Source organism: Numenius arquata, chromosome 3 (assembly GCF_964106895.1).
Source record: "Numenius arquata chromosome 3, bNumArq3.hap1.1, whole genome shotgun sequence".
NCBI lineage: Eukaryota > Metazoa > Chordata > Aves > Charadriiformes > Scolopacidae > Numenius > Numenius arquata.
Window position 1 is genome coordinate 1,911,074 of NC_133578.1, and position 16,182 is coordinate 1,927,255.

The 16,182-nt window shown below is 51.0% G+C and overlaps 1 protein-coding gene across 1 annotated transcript in view; it reads right to left on the minus strand.

Annotated features, from left to right (window-relative positions):
- FMNL2 (formin like 2) overlaps positions 1-16,182 on the minus strand; it is a 145,643-nt gene that overhangs the window by 85,298 nt on the left and 44,163 nt on the right. The window lies entirely within an intron of this gene.

Below are 16,182 nucleotides of genomic sequence, written 5' to 3' on the forward strand. Positions count from 1 at the left end.
TATAAACTTTGGTTTATACTGGAAATATTTACAGGTCTAACTACTGCAGGCACCGCCGCAACCCCAGAGAAGGGGTGTACGGGCAGCCAAAGTAAACCCCAAACATGTGACTTTCTACCCATAATGAGGAATACTCCATCCAGCAGGGCTGCTTTGTCTCCTCCTCCGTCCCAGCTGACCCCCAGGCTCCCTTACACCACCTCTGCCTGGGCTGGCAATGAAAGAGTCAGCGAAGATGTACGACACACGGGCACGCGCATCATAGGAATCATTTTAAGTGCCTAAAAATTATGCATCTTCAAACTACCAACCCTTATATTTGCTGTTTAACCGGTCACATTTTCATGTAATCTTCTTGAAGTAATTTTTTTTTTTTTTTTTCTAAGTTCCAAGTATTTGCCAAGTGCGAGGCGGCACGTGGCCACTGAGCAAACACCTCCCTCTCCGCTCCCTTTGTTCCCGTCCTAGAAAACCCCCTCCTTGATGGGAACCGCCTGCCCTCGCTCCATCCCAAGCCCGAATGCGTCCCCCTGTCTCCGCTGGGTCACCCTCACCGGTGAATAACCACTGCCTCCTCCTCCTCCTCCTCCTCTTCCTCCTCCTCCAGACACAGGTTTTACAGCACTACAGATGTCAAACCCAGCAAAACATCAGCGCTTCTGCAGTGCCCGCCAGACGACTTGGCATGAAATATAGATGAAGAGCCGCTGCAAGCGGGGAAACGGCCCCAACCGTCCTCCTGTGCCGCAAAAAATACACCCCCCGCCTCTGGCAGAAGCAGAATTCGCTCCTACTACCCGGCCACAGAACACGGTATTTTTGTACCAAACCCACCCAAAGCGCATCGGGAACTCAGACGTGTGCATTACACCGCTCTCCATCATTTTTTCTACACGTATTTATTGCCCACAGAAGACGAGCAGAGTTCACAGAGTGACCCGAGATGCTACAAAGCCACCAGCTCTTTGGTTTAGGTACAGGAACTTTTTACAAGCGTGAACTTTCCTCCCTCACCCTGCCAGGGTTTTTACCCCCGAAGCCTCGGGATGCTCTGCTCGGTATCAGCAGCATCAAGGACCCATGCGGATACCACTGACCCCCCCCATCCCAGTGGTGCTTCCTTTGTTCTCCTCCCCAAAATCTGGGATGAAATACCCACGGTTTGGCAGGCTGAACGGGCCCTGGGGTACCCAGAGGGTCGCATCCATCTGGAAACCCTGCTGAGCTCCCAGGCCTGGGACAAAACCCTCCTCGGAAAAGTTCCCCTTCGGGGAAAAACACTCGGGTTATTCTTTAAGCGCTTTTACTGCGGCCATTCCCAAACCCCCTCCTAAAGGTAGACGCTAGACCAATAAACGTTTGAACTCTCCCATAAAAACTTTCTACTAGGTTATTTTTTCCAAATAAAGCCCTAACCGTGTTTTCTGGGCTCCTGCTTACCATCAGCACGCCAAAGTTTCCAGCACACACCAGTCACCGACACTTCATAGACCTCAGCCTTCCTTGCAGGTTTTCTAATTGGCTTCTAATTAACTCTCAGAGTAAATCAGCAAGTCGTCTGCGATACACGTTACCTAACGCCACGCTCAGACATCAACCAAATAAAGCGTTGTTAATGCACAGATCTGTGCTCTGAAGTTAACTCCCTTTAAATGCCTGTGTTGGAAAATGATGAGGCAACTCTGGATGCTATTTTTAATCTCTGTAAGATGATGAATATCAGATTTCTGGAAACTTCCCGTCGGAACCACGCGTAGATGGATACCTACACACAGAAACACAGGCTGAATTCTTCACACACGCCATGTACAGACAGCTCCAACTGCTTTGTGTATTCAGTCAGGGCTTAACCCAGTGCAGGCGCTGCACACACAATGCTATGGGGTTGGCAGGGACCTCTGGAGATCATCTACTCCAACCCCCTGCCAAAGCAGGGCCACCCAGAGCAGGTCCCACAGGAACGTGTCCAGGCGGCTTTGGAATGTCTCCAGAGAAGGAGACTCCACCACCTCTCTGGGCAGCTTCTTCCAGGGCTCTGCCACCCTCACAGCAAAGAAGTTCCTCCTCATGTTTAGGTGGAACTTCTTATGTTCAAGTTTGTGCCCGTTCCCTCTTGTCCTGTCACTGGGCACCACTGGAAAAAGACCGCCCCCATCCACACAAACCCATGGCACACCCACTGCAATGGACAGATTTCTTTTTTCTTGGTTTCCACCCCCCCCGGTTTTTAGCTTCACTCCTTGCTGCAGGACACAAGTTACCATCTGATTCCTCCTCAGCAGGATGTGCCAGGACACAAGGAGAAGAGGCACTGCCCAAGGAGCTTGCTCCAAGGCACCAGCCGGTGGGTTTCTCTCCAGCTCCAGTCCCGCTCCCAAGGTTGTCCTTATTCCTGATTCCCGCAGGATTTCTCACCTGACGGTAACACACACACACACGCTACAGCGGCCTCTTGTTTGTCCACAAATAGGTTTCTAATTGAATCTTTTCATCTTTGAGCTATTTCACCTGCTCGCCCTGGGAGACATCCACCTCCCGATCTTCCCCGCGCGGCACGTGAAGACTTGTAAACAGAATAAACTTGTATTTCAGCAAAAATCCCTTTGATGGATGTTTATAAACTACAGGAAATGTGGCAGAGCCTGGAACGCCGCACGCTCACCCCTCCTGCCCGCAGCACCCCGGGGATGCCAGCCGTCAAGGGCAGGATCCAACTGCCTGAACATCGGTGTCTCTTGGGCGATGTCTTTTAGGAACTGCTCTGTCACCGCGGTGAAAAACGGCATTGGGTACCAGCGAGCGGGAGGCGGGATGCACAGCCATCCAGACAGGATGTCCCGGGAGAACCAGACTGGGATTCCTGGGAAATACTCTCGGGTGAACGGCAAATACCTCACCCCCACGCAAGGAAGCTCAGAGCACACAGCCCTCCCATGTAATTCTCTTTTTATGACCTTGACACTGTAAATATCAACACAAGAAGGGGGAAGGAGGGGGAGGGAGGAGTCTGAGCTATCTACTGCCTTTCCAGAAGGCTCTGCGGCTCTTCAAGAGCCCCAAATTGAGTGTTAATGCTCTTTTGATTAACCCGCATTACCCAGAGGAATCATAGAATCATAGAATTCCGATGCACGTTCTGATGCGGGGTGTCACTGATGCACAGGGCACAGCACCTTCAGATGCCACTCAGGAGGTACCACTTGCCTTAATGGGACGTCCTATTTAGGACAGGGCTTAAATTCAGCAGAGACCCTCATCACAGAGGAGTCACAGACCCACATGTTGTGCAAACGGGCTTTGATTTTACTGCTGAGGTACCTGCATTCTCATTTTTCGCTAAAGGGGCTCGGGGGGGAGCTCTGCAGGTTCTCTCCATGCGACCCACAGCCAAAAGCACGACGAATCAGCAAAATCATTCCTCCTAGAAAAACAACCTCCCATCTTTTCAGCAGATTTCCTCGCTTGCTTCCATCATCACGCAGAGCTAGCACGCTTCAAACGAGCCGGGCTAACGCCTCTCCTGTCTTTTATCTCCACCACGGAACCAGCATTTCCTCCCTAAATCATCCCTGCGATCAGTTCTCCAGCATTGCCAGGATGAGGTCTACCAGCAGAGACCTCAAGCCAACCGAGCTGTCACCATTTAACAGCCCGGTTCTTACGGAGAAGCCTCTAGGTGCTCCACCAGCGATGAAAAAGCCACGCTTGCATGGCTTTGTGTCTGTCAGCCTGTGAATCCACCTACTGAACGGAGAAACCCCAATTTTTATAACAGCTTGAGCAAATTTGCCAGCTTCCGGAGAAACACCAGCAGGCAGCAGGGATGGTATTGTCACCTGGACGACCTGAGCGGGACGGCTCGGTGGCACCCAGTGCTTCACCGCAGCCCACGGTGTAGAAATAGGAAACTTGCTCCGCGTACCTGCTCTTCCTGGGCTTCGTTAAGCCAGAGCTGCTGTCTTAATTGCTGCCTCTTAATTACTTAGAGAGTCAGGGTGGTTATGGAAGAGGAAGCTGGATTCAGTTATGCTTCACAGTCAGCAAAATCAGTGAACTGAACAGATTTGAGCTTAAAAATACCAAAAAAGAGAAACAGCTGAAAACAGCTAATTATAAGGAGACTCTGTTCTGGTAACAAGTGTATTTTAGCCCTTGTTGCACGCTGCTAATTCCATCATCTGAAGGCATGTTTATCTGTTACCCGTCCAGCCTGTTACACACCCCAAGAGGCACCTACGTGCAAGGGCATCATCACGCAGGAGTGAAAAGTCTGGTGTTTTAATGTCACTGGGGCACGCAGCGCAGCCAGAGCTCTTCGCAAGCGCTGAAATGAAGATATCTTCGTTAAATCGAGCTCTGGCTCTCCTCGCCTTCCCACGCCGGGAGCTCAGGCCGTCCCCGGGATGGGAATCAGGTTAAACAGCTCAGGCCGAAGCAGAATGTGGCACTGAACGAAAACGATCCCGCGTGCGAGAGAACGCGTACGACAGAGGGAACCAGCAGAATTAATTCCACACCAGCACCACCAGCAAACTGCCCCCAACCTGCCATCAGGACAAGAATTAATGGGCACAGGCTGAAACATCTCAAATTCCACTTAAACACTAAAAAAACCCAACAAAAAACCAACTTCTACATAAGGATGCTCCAGCACTGGCCCAGAGAGGCCGTGCAGCCTTCATCCTGGGAGGCCAAACCGGCCCCAGCCCTGAGCAACCTGCTTTCATGGACTGCAATGAACCACCAGGACCTGCTGGTGATGGGAGAAGCAGCACCAGCCCCGCAGCAAAGCACCTCTTCTCTGACAGACAGACGCAGAGGAAGTTTCCAGCTGACAAAGAGCCCTCACCCTCAGCTGGAGTTGGCAAGGAAAAATATATTCTTCCCGGCAATCCTATATCCTTATCATACTCGCACGTCAATTATCCTTATCTGCAAAAACTCCAAGATGCTATCGGCCAGGTCCCCGCTACGCACTTCCGTGGCTGACGATGCCTCAAGGAAGAAACGTCCAAAAAAACCCAAATCAAATTTACATGTATAATTTCAGATATACTCGCTTTATACGGTGTATTTGAAAGCAGCCGGGTCAGCTCTCGGCACAGGTACCCACTGCCAACGGAAGCTCCCAGCCTGTGATGGAGATGGTTCCTCCTGGAGCTGCTGTGCTTCCTTGGGGGTGGTGTGTCAGCTCGGGCAGAAGACCAGCTTGTCACTCCTAAAACCAAGTGATGGTGTCTGGAAGGCTTGTTTGGAGTATTCCCATGGGACTTGAAGTTTGGGCTCCATGCAAGGTGGAGTGACACATACCGGAGAGCTTTGGGAAATCTCACTCCGGTGCTTCCCTCCTCTCCAGCCTCTCCCATGCTCCTCACCTGCCCTTCCAGCTCTTTGGGAGCCTCGAAGGGATGGCCAGCAATAAATAATAATGTTTATAATATTCATTAATAACAAATGCAGATACGATCGCGGACAGTGAGGGCTCTCTTGGATGGCATTTCAGCAGAGTGGCAGGACACACCACCAGCCCCCTGCCGGACCCGTAGCCGGTGGGATGCCAGCAGCAGCCCCATTCCCGATGGGAGATGGGTGGGCATCAGCCACACACCCCCCCTTTCAGAAGGCTTCAACTCCTCAGCCGCCTTCGGGAGCATCTCCTCAGCCCTGACGGGCACCAGAGATTAGGGGAAGACCGTAAATCCTAGTATCACCGAGGTTGCAACCAATTGTTCCTGATAACGGCCCTTCCGAACATATGCTCAGCCTTCTGTCGGGAAGCACTAAGTCTCCTTTGAAGGCAGACGAAGCCGAGCAGCACCAGCAGCGCTCCTGCAGACAGGGTTTTGCACTCCCAGCGTGAAACATGGCGTTTCACCAGGTCGGACACGGCTTTGAGCAACCTGGTCTGGTGGGAGGTGTCCCTGCCCAGGGCAGGGGGTGGCACTGGATGGGCTTTAAGGTCCCTTCCGACCCAAACCACTCCATGATTCTACGATGGGAGGCACTGGGGGTGCTGCGCAGCAGGATGCCGCGGCATCCTCGGGACATCCGCATCCTCACACCCCTGCCACAGAGAGTACGGAATAGGCACAGAAAGACTGGGATGGAAGTTTTCCAAAACTTACCTACTTAAAATTAAGCACCTAAATTGAGGTTTTAGTGGCCTAAAGAATTGTAGGCACGACAGGATGGGTAATTCCGCACCGTCCTGCTGCGCTGACCGCAGGCCAAACGCCTGACTTTCAAACTGAAGACAGGTGAGACAAATCCCATCCTAAGGTTTAATCGACCAAATATTCAAAAAATAACATCAGCAGAGGACGAAGCTGAGGCCGACACGCTGGGGGAAATGACTACAAGAGGAATTTCAGCTCTTCTGATCGTGCCGCCTCCTGCCTTCCCACTGGGTACGTCTATTTATGCATTAAATGAAATTCACGTCACAGGAATTAATTTGGGCTGTATGTTGCTAACGTGAATCACAGTTTTCCTGTGCTCAAGCTACTTTCCACGTTATACCTGGCACTGGAAGCTCACGCAAGCTTCACCAAGGATGCTTCTAGTGATAACTGTGTGTTTTTATAAAAGGTAACAACCCCTGGTCCTCACGAGGAGCAGCGGGACCTACCACATCACTCATATTCTGACTATTTTCATTAAAATTGCAAAGAGGGTGTGGAAGCACGGCATACAGGTGAGTGTAAAGGAACACCCTTTCTTAACCCATGTGCTCAACAGATAAATGCTTGAAATCTGGAAATGCAGAGAGAGCCCTTCGGGTGCCCACAGCCCTGGGCTGCTGGCCCCCTGCCCAGGCAAGCCCCTACGCCAGCCCCCGTAAACACACAGGGGGGCTACCTGTGGGCTGAAATCAGGGTGGGGGGAACGTGTGGGACCCCCAGAACCCGGAGGGAGCACGCTTGATGGGAGGGCAGCCCCCCACATCCCCGGGCAGCCGAGGGCAGCGCCGAGGAGGGAGGCTGGCTGCGCTCCTGGGAACAGCACGCAGCAGAGCCACACTGAGCACAGCACGGGCTAATTAGTCTTCCTTTTCTGCGAAGCTAATGAGGGTGGGAACCGGGCACTGCACTGTCACTGTGATGTCTGTATTTCAGGGTGGCTGGTGTGGAAGTTCTCCCGGCTTGGGCTGCCCGGCCGAGTAAAGGACTGGGAGAAGTTCCTTCTGCCTGGCGAGAGGGGACTGGTCCTGGCACCTCCAGGGACAGCCGTGGGAAAGAACAAACCCCTCTCTCTCCATGTTCCAAAGGATGACAGGAGTGAAGAGCAATTAAACACGCTGCCCTTACATACACAGAGGATCGCTTTACCCCAGCAGGGATGAAAAGCCCCGAATCAGAGACGTCATTTCTTCTTTACCAAGGAATGGAGGTGATTTTCCTACAGCCACAGGTGCCCCCACTGAGCTGGAGAACAGCCAGGGCATTTGGGCTATCCATAAGGAAATCTATAACACACAGGAAAACCAAACCTCCCATAAAAGCAGCAGTCCATTTTATAACACGCATCTCTGCGTTTCCTTTGGTCGGTGAAGTCTGTACTAGCTTTAAAAGGCCTAATTCTAATATGCTTTTCCATAATCCATTTTATTTCCATGTTTCTCCAATTGTATTTTAGCCTTCTAAATAATGTAAGGTAAAGCCACACCTTTAATCTCTCCGAAATGTCTGGCGATGGGAGTACACAGCAGCTCTGTAGATGGACACCCTCAACCAGGAGAGCATCAAGCAGCCCCAGGACTGCTCCAGCCAGGAAATGGGCCACCGAAACAGGACTTTGTTCACAATTAAAAAAAAAACCCTGCATTAATCAGTCTCCTCGGAAGGGCAGAAACCACCAGCAGTAGCCACCAAGCTGTGGAGCAGCCGCTTTTCCTACCAGCAAGGCAAAAGAGGAGCGGAACTCATGTCTGCCATCAGAAGATCATTGGGCACAAGTGTTGTTGATGGCACCTAGCCACCCTGAAGACCAGCAAACACCTTCATGGGCTGGAGGTCCTGCCCCCAACACCCACCAGCACCTGGGGCAGCAGAGGAGGATGGAGCTACGGCACCTTGCAGAAGGCAGAGGAGGAGAGAGAGGAGCCCTGGCCCACGGGCAACATTCACCATTCACCATCATGAGGCAGGGGGTGGAAGTAGATGGTCTTTAAGGTCCTTTCCAACCCAAACCATTCTATGATTCTATGACAGCAGCCAGGACCATCCCCAGCACACCCTGGGATGCCGGGTGGCCTCCGCTCACCCCGCAGGGCTGCCATGGGCTCAGAGCCATTGGGTCAGGCTGCAGGTTGTCTTGTTTCACTCCAAAACCGCAGAATTTCTGTGATTTGCAGGAATACAAAAATGTGCTGGATGCTCATAAGGCTTTATTTAATTTTGCATGACAAAAACCGCCTCCCAGGCTCAAACTTCCCCACCAACTTTCAGCCAGGAGCAAGCCAACAGGGCCAAGCTTCTGAACCTCGAAGACCCAGGGTTACCACACCGACACCAGGGACAACCACACATGCAGAGCATGACCATGGGTGAGGAGAGGCGAGACCGTCCCAGGAAGAATAATAACGGAAAAGAACGACACGCCATCCTGCTTTCTTCATGTTTCTTAGAGAACGTTAAAAAAATCAGCTTCTAAAAGAGGCACATGAGTCAGGTCCTTCTTCAAGCCAAGGGAAGAGCGAGACATCAGCACCCATCAGGTTTACCCCACTTTCAGGCCAGTTCCTGCACTGGGCTAATCACCCAACGCCCATTAAACACCCACCACGACTGGCCACAGACCAACATACGCTTCTTCACGGGGACCAGGGTCAACTTCTCCCAGTTCACCATTCTTAAATGAACTGGTATCATCAGCAAAGGTACGACCTGGGACAGAGCTCAGATCACTGGGGTGTAGAGGAGATTCTCCAGCACAGACCTCCAGAATTCCTGGCTATCGCTTTGCCCCACATGCCCACTGGCCAGGTCGTTAGGAAAAGGGAACATAAATATTTGGAGGTAAATGTCCCATCCCTGGAGGGGTTCAAGGCCAGGCTGGATGGGGCTTGGAGCAACCTGGTCTGGTGGGAGGTGTCCCTGCCCAGGGCAGGGGGGTTGGAACTCCATGATCTTTAACGTCCCTTCCAGCTCTAACCATTCTATGATTTAAAATAGGTAGTTTTACTGCTCAATTACACAATTAATACCAGTTAAAATTATGGGCTGTTGGTTCAAAATGAGAGAGAAAGAGAGTATTATAAAGCCAGTGTGAAACCCTTGGAACACCACATCCATCTTAATTCCTCTCCGCGGGAGCAAACGCAGGATCTGGCTGGGTAATGCCCATCCTCACGCTTTGCCAAGAAAAACACAAAGCAACCAGCTACGTTACGGCGCCACGGGATCAGAAAAGATGATCAGTTCCCAGATCACACAACTCAGAACGTCATAATTAACGCTCCTTCCAGGCGGACACACTCACTCCCGGGACATCAGGGAGTTAATGGTCCAACAGTCTGCGGCAAACGAGGTTTGGAGCAGTAGCAGGGGGACCCCCAGCTCCCTGGCGGCACTCTTAATATCATCAGAAATGTGGCTACACGTATCTGTGCTCACAAATTCCTTCTGCTCGAGCGGCAGCACGGCAAACTGGAAAAGGTAGGCTCAGAAACCATAGCTTCCAGTCCCTCACCCCACGGTCTTGCAGCTGAGGAAGAGCATCTCCACGCAAAAGAAGAGCCCGTATTCCCTAAAACGACACAGGAATATCAGACGATACGCAGGACCAGGCACAAAAGGTCAGGCTCGGCAAAGAAATAAGCATCTGTGGAAGCAGAGGACAATACGATCCTGTTCTTTAGTGTATTTCTTGTATCTCCCCCTGTGCCTCTGTCGCGGGGCTGCGGGAACACCTCTCTCGTTGTGTCTCATCAATACATTTTTAGCAAGTGCTCCGAGTTTCCAGATTAAAGGTAATCCTTATTATTGATACCAGAAAAGAAACCATCGGATAACTTCTGGAAACGGCGAGAGAGGGGGACACTTCAGATCACTCCCGAGTTTAAGGGGACGGCAGGAATGGGGTGCTGCCGGCCCCAGACAGCTCGGCCCCGCGCCCCGATGGGGCTCCTCGGGCCCCCGCTGCCGGCGGTGATTAATCAGCTTGTGCAATCCAGTCCTCCACCACCCCGAGAGAAACGCGCGCCTTTGTCCAAAAGCATTTGTCAGAAGAAAAACAGAACCACCCAAAATTGAACATCGCTCAACTCGCTTGTAAAAAGAGAGAGGGGAAGCGGGAGACGGGGACGGACGCCTTCATCAGCAGAACCTCAGACACCCGGCAACTAAGGAATGACGAAGCCAGGAGAGGGATTTATGCAGTGTCTTCTGCAGTTTGATGTTATTTATACCAGGGAGACAGCTTCCCACCAGCGGGGGCTGAGCTGACAGTGGGGGTTATGGTACCCCCCGATACCTTCCACAGAATGGAAAACCAGAAAGAACACCTTTACGATAAAGGCACCAAATAGGAACCAATTGTGACACTGCTACAAAAGCAGGATCATGGAAGTACCTACATCTACGAGGATGAAGACAACTGCTGCACAAGAAAAAATTATGAGAAATAACATAAACAATGGGATTGCAATTGAATCTCTGAATTCTGACATTGCTTTCCCTTCCCCACCACAGACCACCAGCAGCCAGCGCCACTGCTGTCACACCGAAACTGGGATTATGGGATCCCTGAGGACCTTGAGAGCATCCCTCCATCCCTGGAGGGGTTCAAGGCCAGGTTGGACGGGGCTTGGAGCAACCTGGTCTGGTGGGAGGTGTCCCTGCCCAGGGCAGGGGGTGGCACTGGGTGGGTTTTTAAGGTCCCTTCCAACCCAAAGCATTCTGTGATTCTAGAACACGCTATAAAAATACAAAGAGCAAAGAAATGCCCAGCCTGCGCCGTCACACCAGGTACCCAGGAGACACGTAATCTGCTGGTCAAGCAGGACCAGGCAGAGAAGACATGGTCATCACTGTGTTTTGAGGGATACAGCAGCTCCCGGCACAGCCCAGCGCCAAGGATCGCTCTGCCCCGGTACCTCCTGCACCTCCCGGCAGGAAAGCCCGGTGAGAAAAACCCGGTGGAGCTTTCACAGAGTAATTAATTAGCTAAGACAGCCTGTGGCTTTGCAACCGAAGCGGGGCGAGGGGCTGGGACCACAGCCCGGTGTCCAGCTGGACCCGAGCTCCTGGCAGATACAGCCACGTGAACCTCAGGCCAGTGAAATGCGGGCGCAGCCCTGCCGGGATTTCGGCGTTCCCAGATCTTCCCATCTTCCCCGACAAACACTGCCTCCGCAGAAAGCCAAGCGGGAGGGCAGAGGGCTATTTTAATAAAACATGTTTTACCAATTAGGACCTCGTGATAGCCATCAAACCACCCAGCACAACACAGCAAAGCCATTAATAAAGCTCCACAGACGTATCGGGGTTTTACAGATACCATCTCACGCCGCCGGTCCTTTCTTCTCCCGGCTGCAACACTGTCAGCAGAACCCCTTGAAGTCTGCCCTAAGTGGGTTTAATTAATTATACTCCCTTGTTTTCCAAAGTCAGGCCATTTCCCTGTTTAGGTGTGTTTAAAACTGCCTTACTCTATTTCTGCCATGGCCATTTTCGGCTCCGAGAGGTGTAACATCCTCCATGTCCCCAGGGAGGGAGAGGGCTCCTGGGCCAAACCCCTTTGTGGGATGTGGCAAAGGCTGGGAAAATGGAAGAGCATCAGGGAATTAGGAATAACACAGAGATATTAGCATGGATCAAGGCCTGTTGTCATTTCATTTAGCAGAAAATGGGCCTCTTTCTGCCCATTATTAACTTCTCACCCAGAGAAGCTGTGGCTGCCCCATCCCTGGAGAGGTTCAAGGCCAGGTTGGACGGGGCTTGGAGCAACCTGGTCTGGTGGGAGGTGTCCCTGCCCAGGGCAGGGGGTGGCACTGGGGGGGCTTTAAGGTCCCTTCCAACTCTAACTATTCTATGACTCTATGATTATTAAAAGCAAAACTCCTCCCCACCCTGTGCTATTCAATGGAGCATGAGGAGCTCGCGGAGCCTGGCCAGGAAGGATGCGGTTATTCCGCACATTAACGTCTCAGAGCACAGGATGCTCCTCGCTTCCACATCTCGGGTATGGCAGGGACCGTTTCTAAATGCTTTGATGGTACCTCTGTTAAAATCACTAACATGGCAAATATCCTTGGGAATGCAGCATACAAATGAGGCCAGGACACAACAGGACTCTGCTTTCTTCCCAAGGCAGAAGACACTCCTCATGCCATTACCACACAGATTTTAAAACTGATTTTTTTTTGGTCTTTACTACCACCTGATTTCAACACAGTCTTAGCATTTATCAGTATTTAGTTTCCTTTTGTTCTTCCTGGAGTCTGACAGCCTTATTGAACTTTTAGCCTCAGTCCCTGGTGCGTACCGATGGGACAGCCGCCCATCCCACCTCAAATCCAAAGCACCTTAAAAGACGGGAATCCATTTCTGCACCTTCCTCAATCCGAGCTGCACCAGCACAAGCTCTCACAGCACCTATTTATCGGGTGAATCTCCATCCGAAAAACACGCCAGATACTGATCACACAGTGGAAAATTCCCAGCTGTGGCAAGGAATGGCACAACCGGTGATGGGTCTCCATAGTCCTCATCTACGACATTTTAACCTGAATCCAGCCACTCCTTGCATTTTTAGGGTTCTCCGGTGTCCCGAGTTTTGCAGATCAGCTCGGTGTCGCTCAGCTTCTGGAAGACGGTGACACAAGGAGGATGCCCAGAGGGGGACAGCATCCCGGGGACCCACCTGCTCACCAAAACCAACCCACGGGGAGCTCCGGCGGCACATTCAGTTATTTTAATGCATCGCTAATAAAAAGCCAGGCGATTTTCTCAGGATTCAGTAAACAGCCTCCTTTTGCCAGTTATGCAAATGTCATGTATACTTATCTTAATAAACTTGGCCAGCCTCGCCAACTTAAAAATAAAGCGCAAGCACCTCGATGCTATCTCCCCCGTCTGGGCTGCTCCCTCAGAGGGGATGCGGAGCCAAAACCGCGCCGGCGCCTGGACGTGCCCGGGGAGCGCTCCCCTGGCTGCCCCCCCCCCGCCCCTGCCGAGGGAAAACAAGGCGCCAATCACACCCCCAATTTCCAACCACCGCACCCCACCCCGACATCTTTATCACCTTCGCTTTGCATTTCAAAGCTTTCCCCTCGCTCTTCCCCCCGACGTCCTCCAGGGCGGCTCCTCTTCCACCTCGCTCAGAGAAGTCCCTCTTTGCAGAGCCACCACCAAGCTCACCCAGAAGGGACGTTCAAAGCACCCATGTGCCGCTAGACCCTTCTTTCTCAGTCCAGCACCTATGGAGTTAGAGCTTCTACAAACACAGAGGGGGACTGGACGTTCCTCGCACCAAAAACCTCAGTGCAGCCCCAAAATTTGGTGGGAACATGGTTTTTCTTGGGGGTGAAGCACAGGACTGCACTGCTGCTTTAATGGGAGCCTAAAGCAGGAGCTGACATCCCTGGAAATGTGTTACTGAGGCGGTGGAGCCCAGGAGCTCCGGGCAGCCAGAGAAAATCTGGCATTACATAGTGCTGAGGCAAAGGTGATGGTAGAAGGTATTTGTAACAAAAGAAGACTGCCACCCAAAGCCCCGGGGACATCTAAGCGTGATTTCTCTGATCAACAGCAAGATTGTTCTCTGCCCCAGATTATCCACAGGAGAAGACACATCCAACTCTGCCCCAGGAACAGCTCTTCTTCCCCATCCCATTCAGAGGAAATGTGGATTGAGCAACCTGCTCTAGTGGGAGGTGTCCCTGCCCATGGCAGGGGGGTTGGAACTCGATGATCTTTAAGGTCCCTTCCAACTCTAACCATTCTATGACTCTATGATTGTGGGAGCAATGGGACAGGGCGTTTAGGGGAGGTGGGGACCAAACACGGAGCCCATCATCTTCAACACTCCTGTCCAGACCCTTCAACACCTTCAGCACGTGCTGAAGCACCTTCCCCACGGCAAACAATCCACACTTTTGAAGGGCTCAGACACTGTCCATGTGTTAAATCATGACTTCATCACCCAGTTCTCATGCAGAACGTGGCTTTTACTTGGAAACGTATCATATTGATTTCCTGGCACACGACATCTGTGGAAATGGGCGTTGGTATTAGTTTCCTGTCTGAGTTGTTTTAAGCCAAAGTCTCATAGTTCTGCTGAGGTTCACGTTGCTCACACGTACGTGCCACAATTTAAAAACAGTGGGTTTCTTTTTCTTTTTTTTTTTTTTTTTTAAATCAACAGAATAATTTGATTACATTTCTCAGGGTCAAGAGCTACCTGGCAAACAGGAGGTGCCAAAAACTCCCACGCAAGTCAGCAGAAAGCCCTCGCTGTCCTGAGCATTTTCCCAACCAGCACTTCAGATGAATAACCATTCCCTACCCTTACACATAACAACCCACTCCCCCGTAATTCACTTTATAAACCCTCATTCACACATACGTCGGAAAATGTGACTTACAGGATATTCCAGATGAACCCTTTTGGAGACCAGCACTCCCAGGGTCACACCTGCAGAAGGTGGGACCTGGGGACTTGGGGTCCTTCTCTTCCTGCTCAGGGGAACTTTGCAAAACTCGCCTGAACACGCTCCAGGGACAGGACCAGGACAAGGATCAGAACGTCCTCAAAGTTGGTTGCTGACCAGATCTGGACTTAGGAACCTAAAGACATGCCCTTAGGAAAGGAATATGCTCGTTGAGGTGATCACAGATTTAGGAGCCTATCTTTAGATCCCAGGAAGTTTTCTTAATTGCTGAGGGAGTAGAGGCCAACTTGTTAATATGAGTGACAGGACTGACAGATGAACAACCTGTGGACGTACAGAAGATCCATCTGAGGAGAGGTATCCAGACAAAGATTCAACATCCATCTCTTTGAGGCTGGTTACTAGGACAACTGCTCCCGTCCTCGAATCCTTCCAGCCAAAAGTTCCTCTCAGCCCTGAAGCACCATGGACCAGGTTAGGAGAGCCCAGAGGAGTCCTCCACCACCACATATGCCAAATACAGGCCTAAAACACCTTGCTCCAAGTCTTATTTCTAATATCATTTCTTATTTTGGTGGCCTGATCTCTAAGTTACTCTCCCCCCCCCCCCGGCAAAAAAGGTCTTTAAAAGAATCAACAGCCAAAAACCCTAAAATTCAAATCATTAGCAAATTTTTCACCGAAGTGTAAAACTCCACGTAGGCGCTGCGATGATGTAGGTTACTAATTAAAATATTAGCAGGGGGAAAAAAAAAAAAAAATCACAAAAAAAACCCCAACAACAACCAACCAAACCATAAACCCAAACCTTCTTAAGACTCCTCTTTAATTAGATTTGTTTACAACAGCAATGGTATCGTTCTGGAGATATTCTGGGAAGGCTCCTGCCAGCAGTGATTTACCTTCCCCGGTGGTAAAGGTCAGGCAGGGTGCAGATCTAGCGCTTTCATGGACATCTGCTGATGCATCCGGAAAACAAAGGAGGCGGCAGGAAAGGCTGGAGTCAGCCAAACCCTCCAAAATATCTTACTGGACAAACAAATTTATTTTTTTTTTTTAATTTTTTTTTTTTTGGTGTATCCCAAGAACAATAAAGTAAACTTGGCTGGGTGTGTTTTAGGGCTTATTAAAACTGGGAGCTGGCTCTTCCAAATTCTGCTTTTTATTATTGCGAAACGGGGACGGGACCCAAGGGTGATGTCAAGCTGCAACACGCCGGCCAGCAGACGGTGGGGGCGTCGGGGGGGGAGGTCCAGCCTCACCCCGGGAGCCTGAATTCAACGGGAGTCATTCCCCAACTAGGAAACATCATCCTCCCCATCCCGGCTTGGGTCTGAAGAATACAAATTAATTACGGCCAAACAAGGGAGTACCTCCACACAAAGGCTAATTGTCACCTGGAATTGTTCACATCTGTCGAATGCCTTTCATTCCTGGATCAAAGTTCTTTATAAACCTGCATCAATTAAGCTTCACAAAGCTTAGGTGAATCACACGCCGTTTTATTAATATTTCTTCAAGCGGAGCTTTCTGCCGCACTGAAGCCTGAGAGGAGACATCCTAATATT